The sequence below is a fragment of the Dipodomys spectabilis genome, unplaced genomic scaffold, assembly GCF_019054845.1.
Source record: "Dipodomys spectabilis isolate Male_0828 unplaced genomic scaffold, ASM1905484v1 ptg000002l, whole genome shotgun sequence".
Taxonomy (NCBI): domain Eukaryota; kingdom Metazoa; phylum Chordata; class Mammalia; order Rodentia; family Heteromyidae; genus Dipodomys; species Dipodomys spectabilis.
The window spans coordinates 53,905,693-53,918,213 of NW_024870679.1; the positions used below are offsets into that span (position 1 = coordinate 53,905,693).

General features: G+C 44.5%; 1 protein-coding gene across 1 annotated transcript in view; it reads right to left on the reverse strand.

Moving 5' to 3' along the window:
- Agbl4 (AGBL carboxypeptidase 4) overlaps nucleotides 1-12,521 on the reverse strand; it is a 1,043,215-nt gene that overhangs the window by 33,433 nt on the left and 997,261 nt on the right. The gene's annotated exons all lie outside the window — the stretch shown is intronic.

Consider the following 12,521-nt stretch of genomic DNA (forward strand, 5'->3'; position numbering starts at 1 on the left):
GTCCAAACCCATTAACCATGGCATATACAAGGCCTCCCTCGAGGCGTTGGCTCCTGCGGCTCTCTTTAGTGCCTCTTCTTGACCTGTCTCACACTTAACACTCCAGCTATAACAAGTGACACAAGGCTCTTGTGTGTCCCCTTCGCCAACACATACAGAACAGTTACAAGCTCAAATGGCTTCAGAGGACAGGCTCATAATTTAAATACGTGCAACGACAGTATTAAGTAACATGAAGTGACTGACAAGTCAGACAATAAATAGCATGCTCAAAGAACCTCAAATTCAAAATTCCACTAACCAACTAACCAGCTCACCAGCCAGCAAATATTTTCCTAGCCAACCTATCATTTGTATGAAAGGGCCAGTCATGGACCACCAGTTGGTACCTTTTCTGTAACCCAGACTCTGAGCTTAGCTTATCCCTCCAAGTTCTTGATGTTCAGACTCCACCTACATCTCATGCTCTCTCTTGTCTCTGGCCTCCTGCTGGGGAGGAATCTTCACAGCCTCTATGACTTCTTCCCTTGGGGCTCTACAGGTGTGGTAACTGTGTGTAAATAGCTGCAAAGAACACTAAAGATTATGGCCACTATGCTGATCCCATCATATACTTAGCCCAAGCAAGATGTTACTAATCAACATTGTAATGAAGCCTAATTGCAACAGATAATGCAACCTACCAGATAAGGGGATAGGTCCAGAGGGGTGCAAACCAGGCAATCCCTGACTCTCCTTGAAGCTTGCTCCACTGTAGCACTGGGAGTTAACTCTGGACAGACTGAAGACTGTAGTGGTTAGGGCCTAACAGAGGGCCCTGCTGGCCATAAGAACTGCTCTCCCTCCTACCCCCACCACAGACACAAGTGGGACTGGAGACAGAACTGGGTTTCTAGTTCAGGTAGATTATAGAAAATGATTGCCATCTACTCTGCAGACTCTCCTGGCTGAAATTCAATATCTTTCCAGATAAGACTGTGTTTTCCTTTTTCTAGTATCTGCCCAATCAGATCTTGGTAAGACATTATAGTCCACAAAACACTGATGTTTAGATTTCTCAACTTCTAGGATTTCTTCCTTTTTCTTTACTTATCAATTTGTTCTACTTTTCTTTCCCCAACACTTCAGCATCTAGGGTCCCTTCAACCCCACCTTCTACTGGAGTTTTCTGGTTAAAAGTACAGGCTGTGGAATTGGGCAGCTATTGTGAGAATTCGGATCCCCATTTCTACCAGCCATGGGAGAAAGCTGCTTTGTTTCCTAGACTTTCACTGTACACATCAATAACATGAGAGCTAAAAGCCTGTTCTACCTTCTTTATTTGGTTATTTTGAGACTAAATTAGGGAAAATATCTAGTGTATGATACTTGCTACATAACAGATAGCCTTTCCTTAAATTTGCAACTTCACTGTGAACTCAGTAGATAGAAGTTCTTGGTCCTTTCCTTCTTGATTGAGGAATGAGGTATGAACTTCCCAAGCTCCCCTAATCATATTAGTCTGGTCTAGAGTAAACAAGCTTCTCCTTATACACCACCCAATCCTGTTAATAGAATGATTTCCTCTTGCTACTTTGTGGCTCAAGAACCTTTTCTTGTTCTCCTTTTTTTTTCTCCTGAAGATGTTTTTGGTTTTGAAGAACTCAAATATAGCCACTTGCTGGCTGTGCACATCTTTTCAGATTATTTTTCCATGCTGAGCCTTAGTTTTCTAAAGTGCAAGCTATGAATGAATGCTTCTTCCTCACTAGGTTATTACAACAGTTCACTGTGAACCTGTCTGTGCATACAAAAGCCCTTGTACATTGGATGCACTTCACCCTGGGTAATCTTATTACCCGGCTCCATAACCCCTGCTCCCCAGAAAGTCATCTCCAACAGTTCAAGCTCTTTGACCACCCTAAGGTCAAGGTCACAGAGCAATCTGGACTAACACTGTTTTTGACTCTCTCCTCGATTTCAGCATCTAAGCATTGTATGGGCCTGGTAGCATAGTAGGAGGGGTTGGGCCCAGTAGAGATATCTGGGGCAGATGAATCTGGTGACAGCTTTCAGAGCTGGAGCCAAGACTGCTGTGCTGGATCCAGGCACACAGCGCTGCAGTCGACTGGGTCTTGAATTGAAATGCATCCCATGGTGTTTTGTCTCGACAGGGTAATAAAACATCCTCAGCTAGTATATTATGAATGCAAAGATGCAACACTAGCTCTGCTCTCCACCACCATCTGAACATCTGAGTAGAGGGAGGGATGTGTGAAGCCTGAAGGAAACGGACCTTGACAGGAAGGTGGTAGGTCAGAGCAGATGGCAAGTCCTCTGCTGGGCAGGGAGGGGCTGGAGGCCTCACAACTCTAAGTCATTACTTTCCAATTTTTCATGCCATGACTCTCAGAGAAAGAAGATGCCATTTGTTTGCCCAGTAAAGGAAAAAATGGACAGAGGGAAAAGAAGTTTTCTTTGACTAGAAGTTATTAGCTGCCAGGCTTGGGCCATTGTAAGCTTTATAAGATTGCAAAGGCTGAATGGTCGGTCCCTTGCTACAGCAATAAGCCGTTCAAGTCTTCAGACACAGACTCTTTACTAAACTTTCCTCCCTCAGCTAGGGTACGAAAATGCTAAAGTCCTCTCAGGTCCACTGGATGGAAAACCTAGCTGGAATGCCTTTTTGGACCCCTCTCAAGTTCTACTGGCTCCTGAGGGTGCCCAGTCTTTCCCTGTGGGCACAAAAGTCTGAAAATCTGATCATGCTATTCCTCAAAATGACCAGTACCTAAGATAACTAAGCAGGCATCTAAAACAGGAACCCTGCTCTTCTTCCCTGCCTCATTTCTCTGTAATTCCTCCCTTAATGATTTAGGACATTTTAAAGAAATATCTTTCCCCGCTTCTCTTTCACTCTCTCTGTATCTCATGGGTCTGCAGGTGCTGGTTTGACTGAGCTGGTATAAACTCATCTAGATGGTCAGGCTTCATACTAATTTGGCTACCAAAGACCAGTTGAAGTCAGGTCTGCCTTCTCTGCATTTGTTTTGGGGTAGGACCACTGCAGCAGCAGCTCCCAAGAATATGCTTTTCTCCTAGTGGACTGTCAGAATACCCAGTGCCAAGCCAAATTAACAGACACATTGAAGAACTCTACTCAAGCGCACTGTGTTAGCATCCTATTGGCCAAAGCAAGTTCCCTGGGTATAGCAGATACTAATAAGGCCAGACAGCACACACCAGCCATAGTCCTATTCAATACTTGAAGCCCCAAACAAGTCTTATTAAATAAATAATTGAATTGATAAATGGCCAACATCTGATCCTTTTGATATTGATGTGCTCACTAGCCTCTCTACCTGGTCCTACTAGGGTCTGTATACACGGCTATTGGAACCACTGGAGTAAACATAAAATTCTATATCTAGGCTGTAAGGGACCCAAGATCCACTAAATAGGACCAAAGGTCTTGATCTATCATTTGTACTTATAGTTGTACCTTGAGTTCTTAGCATATCTGAGGAGAAGGGGATTTTGGAGACTTCTTAGTGTAGCTTTTCCCTGTAAGAAAGCAGAATCCTATTCATTACTGTTCCACAATGCCCAGTACATAGCTTGGTACATGGTAGGCACTTGTTACTGATGGCAAGAGTGGAAGCCCAAAGAGGAGAGAATAAAGAGACCGAGTCACACTGTGCTTTTAGTAGACTGGATTCCAACCTGGCTTCTCTAACTTCTAGGACAATACCAGAAACTAACAGAGGTTTGCTAACAAATAGAGGTTTGTTTCTCAACATGGTCCTAAGATGATATGAAGCAAGTCCTTAATTAGTTGTTTCAAATTTGTCTTAGATAACTGGTGGGCCCAACATGGATGCTTTAATGTTGGTGTAATGCCATGAAATAAAAACTAGTGTGATGTAAGCAAGAATGCAACCTGAGCTAATCTCCCACCAATCACCAGGTAGAGCCACTTGCCTATTTTGAGATCTGTAGTAAAGGCTCATGACAATGTATACTGTTTACCTAAGACATTTTATGAATAAGCAATTGATCACTTACAACAATGTGTGTTCACATGGTAATACAAGTTGGCCTGCACCACTAGCCATCACCACTTGTGGTTGTCCGCACTTGCAGACACATCCAGTCCAGTGCCCTTCCATCCTGGCATTTTAATATTCACAGTGCCACATTCCCCGTGGAACAGCCACTGACCATAGCACTTGCCATTTTGAAGACTGAAGTGTTTTGAATTAGTCATGTACATGTGAAGTTGCTGTTCACTTCTTGTCCTGCTTGAGAATCTAAATATGACTTTTAGCAGAGCCCAATAACTTTCTCTCAACAATTTCTTTGGGTAAAGAGCTGTGGAAGAGTTTTTTCCGTGAAAAACTCCTGGTCACCAGGAAGAAAACCACCAGTAGAGCAGAAGCAGATGAAACACTTTTGAGCAGGGGTTTGTTCTGACAGAACGAACAGCAGATGGTCTTGCTGACTTCCCAGGGGCTGGGGTGGATGGGACCAGGCAGGTCAGATCCCACAGGTGACCTGCACAGATAAACGGGAGGTGCAGCAGGTGCTGTGGGATCAGTGGGTTCTGTATTCAAGCCTGGCTCTGCCCCTCCATAAGTTCTGTGATCCCAGTTTCTGGCTTTATCCTTTACCACTTGATGGTCCTGGCTTTCTCTGCAGTGGAATGGCGAGACATGACATTGTCTTAGGAGGAGGAGGAGGAGGAGGAGGGTGTAGTCTACCCATGACAGTGTTACTGTGGTATCTAGCTAGGCCTCACATAGCTGCATGCTTCATCTGTGTCTTGGGACTGTGCCCTTGGCTCTCATCAAAGGACACTATGAGAGACAGTTGCATGACACTTGTGCTGGCATCTGCCAGAGGAATGCTCAGGAGGCCAGAGGCCACTGCCTCTGGGTTCCCAATATGGGTCCCTGAACGAAATGTTTACTTAGGAGCTCAGTGCTGGGAAATGTTTTGCATTGCTTTATAGTGGTATTTTCTTTTGATCCAACTTGCCACAAATGATAAATGAACAAACAAGCAAAGAAGAATAACAGGCCTGCAGATGGACAGACATGCATGAGGCTGTCACACAGGACCTTAGAATGTAACTCCTTACCTACAAAACTATCTAAGATACACTGGGGTCAGAGACTCCCCTTGGCATCTGAATACCCTTAGCTCAGCTCACAGATCCTGATAAGACACTTATACAAGAAGCCTCTGTATCCTCCCTTGGGGAGGCAGATGGCGATACAGTAGCTCTGAGAGTTCCTTCAAGGTGAAGGTCATCTCCAGTTTTCTCAATGAATGGTATTTGAATCTGAATCTGAATTGTGGTGTAAGGAGAGGGGAAAGAGGAGAAGAGAGGAAGGAGGAGAGGATTGGAAAAGAATGAAAAGGAAGAACAAAAATGGCTTGCCAGCAGATGGGGCTGAAAGAAAGATGAGTTAGGAAAGGGACGGCTGAGCCCTGCAGTGGTCGTAGCCAACCTAGGTCTTAGGTTCAGCACATCACCTGCATTTAATCCTTGCAGATCACTTAAGGACTCAGAGCACTGAGCACCTCACTCACTGACATCTAAAAAGAGAATACCAGGCTCAAACGTGAATTTGAGTGCCAAACGTTTCTACCATTTATCTTAAGAGAGGGAGCAAAACTAGACAAGAGAGAGTTGGAGTGAAGGAAAGCAAGAAGGGAGGTTAGATGGGGAAGGGATAGGGAGTGAGGACGTGAGAGAAGGGTACATAGAACTACCTGTGAAGATCAGGTGGTGTGACTGTGTAAGTCAGCAAGGCACACGAACTATGATGAGACAAAGAAAAAGAGAAATGGAAACAAAGAGGCTGAGAGGAAGGGAAGAAGGATGAAAGGAAAGATGAAGGGATGTGCGTGCAGAGAGAAACCTGAGAAACGCTGAAAGCCACAGGGCTGTGCCTCTCCATCTTCCGGCTCCCCAAAGGGGACTCAGTTCCCACAGAGCTCAAGCCTCAGCCCAGACAAAGAATCTGTGTGCCTTCAGTCCTTCAGCCTAGGAGTTGACTCCCAGAGCCAGCCATGCGCCCTGGGGGCAGAAGAGGGCGCCTCAAGCTCAGGCAACTGAAGAAATTGTAGTTAGTATCTCTTCAAGGCAGGCAGATGAGGGAGAGCCTGGAGAGAGAAAAGCCAAACTCTCACTAGTTCTGTGGCTTAACAGCCCTGCAGTCAGCACCTCTCCCCTATGTCAGAATGTCCTTGAGGACGCGGTCCGATAATTGAGTCAATTCAGATCCCCTGGGTGCCTCCCTGTCAGCTCTATGCCACATCTGCTTTCAGTAATAAACCTTAAGGGGTAGCACACCTCCAACTTTGCATTGCATCCCACTCTCTTCCCCTTCACTAAGAACCATCCCATTGCGCGTACTCATTTTTAACCTCATTCTCACTGACTATTTGATCTGCACAACCTCCATAAGATAGGTATAAGAGAGAATGGAAAATTGAGGTAGAGGTGGACTGTCTGTGATATTACAAAATGAAAACCTGAGGACATTGCAGTTATTAAATTCTATGATAAGTCTCTTGACTATTTCTCATCTCATGTTCCCTAATCCCTAGCCTATAGGGGTGTATGGTTCTTACACCTGAGTCTCCAACTGAGACCAAATCTCAAATATCTCAGTCATTTTGAACCCTGACCTCAATCACAGGTCTTAGCCAGTGACTGAGTACTGAGATCAGTCATTAATAATTTTTTTCTCATGTTAAAAAATAAACTGTTATGTCTATGGATACAGATAAGGATGTCAAACTTTACTGGGCTATCTGTATTTCAAATATGATGTTAAAAATGGCTAGTTAAGAATATCAAGAACCCTTAGAAATCTTAAAAACCTTTCATAGAAGGTTGCATGAAACCTACAATCCAAACAGATTTTTATCTATCCTCATGAACCAAAACTATATTGCTGTTACCTAGTTCAGTACTTGGTTTGTCACAATAATGATAATGGTATCACTTATTGAGTGACTACTATTTTCTAAGCAATCTTTTGGGAATTGGAGAAAGTTTTTTTCCCCCATACTTCAACTTACTAGAAATGTCCTTGTGAGTTAAGAATCAGAATGACAGATGGGAAGACTGAGACTCAGAGAGATCATGTCACTTGTCACACAACTGGCAAATAGCAGAAGCACGATTTGCACCCAGGTGAGCCTGGCTGTGAAGGCCAGCCTCATTTTCATCCTATTATTTAACAATGCCATCTGTTAGTTACATCTCAGCTATAAGCTCCTGGACCATATGGTTGTGGTTTTTTCAAAGACATTTTTTTTTTTTTTTTTTAGTGGGCAATTGGAAATTTTTTTTTATCAGGAGAAAGGAGCTCAAATATCAGAAAGGTGTTGCCCACCACTTCTAAATTGTGTCATCTAACAGACTTGTGATTCAGAGCACTACACTTCTAGAACCTGGGACTGTTCCTGGTTTAGGATGCCCACTTAGGAACAAAGCTCACCTTTCTCCTCTTACCCTTAGATTCCTTGTTTATGAAATAGACACAATCAAATTGGTCTTTCCAGATTTTTGTGAGGACCAAATCACATGATAGTTCTGAATGCAATATATATATATATACATATATATATATATATATAGAGAGAGAGAGAGAGAGAGAGAGAAACAGAGACAGAGAGAGACAGAGACAGAGACAGAGAGAGAGACACAGAGAGAGAGAGAGAGACAGAGAGACAGAGAGACAGAGAGAGACAGAGACACAGAGAGAGAGACGTGTGGTTCACTGCTGAATGTTATACCCAGGGCTTGGGCTTGGCACTCTGAAGGTGTATCATAAGTACCACAAATCCATTTTGCTTTGCACTGAAAGCCTTAAATCCTCTGTCTCCTCTCCACTCATGAAAGGCAAAATCTGCATAGATTTGAGAGAAGTGGGCCTAACTCCTCCTCCCTCCAAGTCCCTTCTTGCATCCTCTCAGCACAACTCCTGCCTCCTGTCTCGTGAGACACATCAAGAGGCCAAGCACGGCCACAACCCCAAGTAAAGGCCCTTGTCTCAGACAGAGTTGGCAGCTGCGTCCTCTTATTGGCAGCACATTTATCATCTTGAGGAAAATATTGATGGATAAGAAATCGCAGACAGGCACTGTGTCTCAGCTAGGCATGCAGCCTCAAGTGAGATTTGATGTGCTGCCTCCAGGTCTTTCTGGAAGAAAAGGAGGACTGGTCTATGGAGAATGGTCTGTCCTGCTAGGGGTCTGACAAAATCACAGGCATAGCCTTGCCCAGAACAAAAGAGCTGTTCAGTGAATGTGGGTTAGAACCAAATTAAACTCTCGGAATGAAGGTTGGTGGATGGAGGCCCTTTGTCCAGACCTTTCATTTTACAGATGGAGGATCCAGGAAAGGAAGTGATTTGTTCAAGATCACACAGCAAGTCAGTGGCAAACTCCAGAGCATAAACAACCTGGCTCATAAATCTTACATCAGCATGCTGTTCCTTATATAACAATGCCACTGGATTATACTGTGACCAGACAATATACAGTAATCTGAGAAACTGGATCTTGGTTCCTTTGACTTTGTTTCAGAACCATTCTCCAGGGAACACATCTTTTTCAAGATACAAAATAGAGTGAGAAGATCTGGCTGTTGATAATGAATGGCTGGGATAATAGCTTGGAGTACAATCTGTCATTGACCCCCTCCTACTTGCCTTCCCACCCCTGCCAGATTAGGTGCTTTCTCTGCAGCAGTAGTGTGGCTGTGGATCACCAGCTCTTGGTCAGCTGGTTCTTACAACTCCTCTCCAGCCTCATCCCCTCTCCCTCCCTCCCTTGCACCCAAGGCCTGGATGCATCTAAATGAGGGATACAGCTCTCTTAAAGCTCTGGACCTCGCTCACGCTGCTCTCTGCATGCAAGGTTCTCTTCTACCCCCTTGTCCTTTCAGATCAGGCCTAAGTGATTGCACTACATCGACTCCCATCCTTGGTATCCCTGAAGATGAAGCCAGGTGAGATGTCCTTTCTTTACCACCTTCAGTGCTCCCCTCTGTCACTACACTATCCTGTGTACACCACTCTCTTCTGCTCCTCTTTTGCTCATCTGGGAACATCTCCAGGCAGAGGCTACAACTATTCAGCTCCGCATTCCCTGAAATAAACACCAGGCTTAGAATGAGGGCAGCCTTCCTGTCGTGATCTTCCACACAGAGATTCAGAATGGAGTTGCCTCCCATGGGTCCTTGTTCGGAACGTTAAGGCCACAGAGGATAAATGTACTCCCTGTGCTCCATGATAGCTCTCTAGACCAAAGCAAATATGGAGCTCTCAGATGCTGACCTTCTGAGGAAATCATCCCAGTTTCTTTATAGGTATTCCCCATAGGTCAAGCTTTGTGAAGAATGACTGCCTATTCTGGTTTGCACACATCTGTCCTGGGTTTAGCACCTTAAGCTCCCTGTCCCAGGGGGAGCCCCCCTCTCCCCAACCCCACCCAATCCTAGCTTCAGGAACACAGGATGGTAAACTGGCATGATGGGTTTCTTTTCCAACAAGGCTCCTGGGGGCACTCCCTGCTTTGTCAATAGCTGAAACAGACTGGGGTCCAGAAATGAACAGAGTTCCAAGGGCTAATGACAGTAGTAGGGTAGAGAAAGGCCAAGCTCTCCTGGCTGCCCAAATCTGCTTTTGGTCCATATAATCAGAGTCAGCGTCAATTTTGGCAGGATGGTATGTGGTGGCTATGGAAATTGACATATCACCTTGTTGATCAATATTAAACTTAATAGTATAAGCTAAGATACCTAAACTATTTTAGTACTTAGAGGAAGCCTCATTTCCCCAATCTCTACTTTTAAATTGCTTTTGCATTGTTTTACCCTACTAAAGGCAGAAATTATTCAACAGCATTGTTCTAACTAGTGCCTAAGCCTAATCCTTCCCCTCCCCCATTTATGTTTGTGGCACTCACCCATTCAACAATGACTCATTAAAATACCTACCGTGTAGGCATTTTATCGTCCTTTAGTCTGGTTGAAACTAAGCGCAAACCTGCCACTCATGATGTAGAGCTTGTGTAAAGTCCTTTTGCTTGGGGGAATCTTTCTACACCTGCACAAGAAGGTGGGGACACAAATAATTTTGTGCATAAGCGTGTAAGTGAGCCTAAATATAGATAAACAGGTTAGCATCACTTAAGAATTGGCAAAGATTTCTCTTGACCAGCATCTAACAGCCATAATCCTGAAACAATATCAACTCTCTATCCTCAACTTGGTTTCCATGGAGCCTTGCTGCGCTGCTGGGGAAGGCTGGCAGTTATCACTATAAAGTAACTTTACAACTTTGTAATTTGTAGCTCTCTGCTGACAGTAATATTAACAGCATTTCGAATTATGGCTATAAACTTGACAACAGCAGATAAAACCCTTAGAAATCTCATTTTTTTGGGGGGATGAGGGAGGTTGGGGGAAGGTAATGACAGTTTGGTTTGCCTGGGCTGGGCAAGAAACATTCAGGAATCAGGGCACACTTTGATCTAGAGCTGGGAAGTGGGGGAGAGGGGTGTCCAAGACAGGGGTCACAGAGGGTGAGATAGCTGGATTGTGTGCCACAGAGGGAGGCTCTGGGGACATCTGGCAGGACTATGCCTGGGTGGTCCTGGATGGCAGACAGGTCAATGTCAGGGCCAGGTGTTGCAGAGGAGTTTCAGGAGGATAGTAAGATGGCTATGAGTCCCATCCTCTCTGAGACTCAAAGGTAAGGGAAAAGCACCAGAGAGACCTGGAGCTGGACCAGTATGAATTTCAATTCCTATGCTGCCACTTAGTAGACAGGCAGTCTTGGATATGCTATTTGATTTTGATTTTTGAGTTTCAGTTTCTCTACTTCTATCTCAAAGGCCCAACTCAAAGGATTCATCCATCTCCCTACCTACCTCTGTATTTACTGATTGGAAATAAGTGTGAAGGTCATAACATTTTATCATCAAATCTGAACCCAGAGCAAGGAACAGATTTCCTCAAACCTATGTGGCAAGCTTCAGGCAAAGCCACTGCTCCAGTACAGGGATCCTGGCCCTTTACACGAAGCACCTTCTTGCTGTTACAAATTTTACCATCGGTATTATTCTTATCATTCATTCTTTCATTCACTCACTCACTCACTCACTCACTCACTCAGCCAGTTGATCAGTAAGCATTCATATTTAAAAGTCAATCTCCAAGCTGAGCTCTGCTGGCTCATGCTTGTAATCCAAGCTGGGTACCAGTGGCTCATGCTTATAATCCTAGCTACTTAGGAGATTGAGATCTAAGGACCTGATTCAAAGCCATCCTGGGCAGGAAAGTCCATGAGACTCTTTTTTTTTTTTTTGGTCCAGTCGTGGGGCCTGAACTCTGGGCCTGGGCACTGTCCCTTAGCTCTTCAGCTCAAGGCTAGCGCTCTACCACTTGAGCCACAGCTCCACTCTGGCTTTTCTCTTTTTGCTTATGGGGTGCTGAGGAATCGAACCCAGGGCCTCATGCATGCAAGGCAAGCACTCTACCACTGAGCCACCTTCCCAGCCCCGAGACTCTTATCTCTAATTAACCACCAGAAAACTGGAAGTGGTACTGTGGCTCAAAATGTTTAAGTGCTAACCTTGCGCACAAAAGTGCAATGTCCAGGCCCTGAATTCAAGCCCCACGCAATCTCTAGTCCATGTCCGCAAGGAAGAGAAAAAAAATAAACAGACATCAGTACAAGTTAGCTTCAAAGCTTTCATTTGTTGTTGTTTGGTTTTTATCCTTGTGGCAGTATTGGGAATTGAATTGGGCCTCATAGTTGATCAGCAGGTACTCAACCACTTGAGCCATGTATCTAGCCCCTTCTCGAATTTATTTTTAGGTAGGGTCTAGCTTTACGCTCAGGCCAGATTGGGTTGCAGTCCTCCTACTTTACTTCTCCATGTCTCTGGGGCTGACAGATGTGTACCACTGTACATAGCCGTTTTGCTTCCCTTGTATCTGGAATAATGGGCACATATCACCAAGTGCAGCCATTAGTTGGAAGATAGTCTCACAAATTTCTTTTTGCCTGGGCTGATCTTGAACTGCAATCTCCTGATCTCTGCCTCCCAAGAAGCTATTACAGGCTTGAGCCACCATATCCAGCTTGCTTATGAATCTTAGAAAGCTATTACTTTTGGTAAGACAAAGAAGAACTGAGAAGTTCCTGGGTATCTTAAGCTGTCAACCAATAGATCAGACTTGTTTGCCTCTTCTTCGGTTCACCTAATTAAGTGGGCATAATGAAAACCCAGGCTGTCTTCCTCAAGTACACACACACATGTTGATAACTCCTCTGAACAATACAGATTTCATTGTCCTTATAGCAGAAGCTAGCTAAGGCTTTCTTCCCTTCATTCACCCTTTCATTTGCCTTCACTGAGGGCCTACTTCGGAGCAGGCTTTGGCTAGTGAGGTGAAGTGATTTCACAAAGCCGTGCGACTATGTAAGGGGAACCTGGGGAAAAGCTACTCT